At 46.7% G+C, this 2,839-nt stretch overlaps 1 pseudogene; it reads right to left on the reverse strand.

Annotated features, from left to right (window-relative positions):
• LOC124647314 overlaps nt 1–2,385 on the reverse strand; it is a 9,989-nt pseudogene extending 7,604 nt beyond the window's left edge.
• Between the last annotated feature and the right edge of the window lie 454 nt (nt 2,386–2,839).

Raw genomic sequence — 2,839 nt, forward strand, 5'->3', positions numbered from 1 at the left:
GATTCATCTGCATTATTATAATATAAAATATATAATTAACCATCATGCATTTGTTAAACTAACTAGCTACAAACAATATAAATTAAACAATGAACTACACACACATGCATATTGTATCAATGACGACACATCAAAGGTTCAAGTTGCTAACCGCGATCGAGGAGGAAAAAATAAATGAGAAAGCTCAAGTGTGGCTCCAAGACTTCATATCATGTTTGTTTCATGCTCTTGGGGCATTTCATCAAACACCTTATGTGCATAAGAGGAACCAAAAGCAAACCCAACACTCACTTGTGAAGTTTGTGAAGAGAATGGCTCCAAATGGCTAAGTGTTGGCTGCTGGATGGGTATATATAGGGGAGGGGCTTTAGTCCCGGTTGGCCTGGCCAACCGCGACTAAAGCCCCTCACGTGCACCAGCTGGCCACCGTGCGCCCTGGGCCCAGGCCTTTGGTCGCGGTTCGCCACACGAACCGCGACTAAAGACCCCTTTAGTCGCGGTTCCTGTAGCTTCGCGACTTATGGGGCTTCCCGAAAGCCTGTTTTTCTACCAGTGGGACTCCTTCGTCTGACGCCCTTTTTTTCTTGGCTCACGCGTCTAAGCAAGCGCTCAACGTTGAACATAATTATAGTCAGGGCAATTGAAGAGAATATGTCCCTTCAACTTGCATCCACCCTTGTTTCATTACGGAAGTAATCCATGTCTGTCATGAGTTAACTGTACTAAGAGTGGCGCTACAAGACGTTTCACCCAAATCTAATCCAATCTCCCTGATAGTGACTACCACTCTTACATCTTCTGACCTCTGCAGTTAACTTTTTCATGCTTTACTATTAAAAAGGTTTAAGTATTAATTCGGTCTCTGCATAACTGAGATGTACACAGCGGCATAAATATCCGAAGCCAAAACGATAGAATATGTAAAATATAAAATGTGCAATACACGCAGTCTCTCCCTTTGTTTGCCATAAATCTTTATCGGGAGCAACACCATGTAGCTATAACAAGGACACCCAGAGCTAATTTCTTTGTTCGCTCAATGTGTACATAGTTAATCAATCTACAGGGATATTTAATCATTTGCCACACTTTTCTCTTAAATCTAGTATTATTCTACAAGGCCATGATAATCTATGTAGAAAGATATATACCGCAGAAGAGAAAAGATGGTTGTGAGGAGCAGCAGTGCTGGTTTTGCATGTCTTGTCATGCCCACTGCAAGTGCAAACTGGATATTATGATCTCATCTTTTACTTTCTCTAGGCTGTGAAATCTAACCAGCAGCCATTTTATGATGTGTCAACATAAAGCTGCAGAGCCTGACCCGCTCCTCTTTCCCATGCACACTGATTAACCTAGATTAAGTAACCCTGATTGTTCCAAAAAAAAGGAGTGCTCGGCGACCGGCTAGCTTGGTCGGATAATCGGGATGTCGACATCTTTAGCTCGAGGTCAGCCATCTTAAGATGAACCTGAGGTTGAGCCATCAAGCTTAGGGAGGAACAACGGGCCTGTGAAGCAACACCATCACTACCTGTCGATGCATTGCTCAATAAATTCAGGCATGGAGGAGGCCGAACAACCTCCTTCAATTGCACTTTAGATAATACTGATGTCCTTACTATTGCAGACTTTTTGGCACCTTCCACCCGCAGAGTTTACACATGGCTGGGTTTACTAAGCATGAGAAACGAGACATCTGAACATCAGATAATTCAGTTACCGCATCAAAGAGGCTGGATCTCCTCTTCTTCTGCGTGAGGCTACACTGCCTCAGGAAGTACTTCTGTGCATGGCTGGCCACCTGCGTTGGAGTCCGTGACACGACGAAGTGTCGGGAAATTCCCCGCCAGTCGCCTTTCCTGAGATTTTCAAGGCCAACAAGGAACATCCGGTGCTCTTCCTCTATCCATGGAACTCCTGAGACAGTTTATTCTGAAGCCACATAAGAACATACTAGAAGTCGGGGAATTGGCATAAGCGCACTGCTTAATCAATCTAAACATGTGTGCAAGAACGACACGGGTTTCCTTTTCACGCTCACCTTTCTTCCTTTCCTGAGCTCTGGCTACGAGGCCATCGGACAGGTATCCGCCGGAGAATTGCTCGGTGGTCTCCTCTATGGAGACAAGTGAAGACGGCGGCGACACCGAAGGCGATGTGCTCAACACAGCAGTAGCTCCATAATAGGTTGCCGGTGACAAGCACTTCATGCTGAGGCATTTCTTCAGAGAAGAAGATGAACCTACCTGGGCTGCACCCCAAATAGCTCAGGCCACAACAAGTTGAATCCCCATTGATACTACTGTCCTCCATTCCTCTATGGCCACTGCATGTCCTGGAGTTGTGGCCGTTGTTTCCACAACTTGAGCACTTCCTAGCCATCCCTTGCCTCTCGCTGATGGATGGTACAAGGACACACGAAAATGAAGTCTGCGAGGAGCCCAGAAACATAGAGGGTCATATATTGTTGTTGCCTAATCGACGGTACCTCAGAGGAGGGATCCTCGCGAGGGGGAGAAGAAGTAGGGGCCATAGGGCGGAGTGCACACGGGACGGTGGTACACGATTGACCCAGCTTCGGAACACCTGCACGATGGCAAGGCCTACTGCTGCTTGTCTGGAATTATCTAGGCGCTTTAGCGTTGTTACAATGAGTTGTGGTTGTGCCTCTAGGGCTCCCGGGATCCGGCTTATAAAGACGCACGGATCTAGGGTTTACATGGAGAGTCCTAGCCGGAATACAAGTTGCCTAACTACGGTACAATATCTTGCCTTGTACGTCAAGGATCCGCCTTCCCTCAGGACCGTGCTGGATCCGGATACTTCATGGGCCTCC

Source organism: Lolium rigidum, chromosome 4 (assembly GCF_022539505.1).
Source record: "Lolium rigidum isolate FL_2022 chromosome 4, APGP_CSIRO_Lrig_0.1, whole genome shotgun sequence".
NCBI lineage: Eukaryota > Viridiplantae > Streptophyta > Magnoliopsida > Poales > Poaceae > Lolium > Lolium rigidum.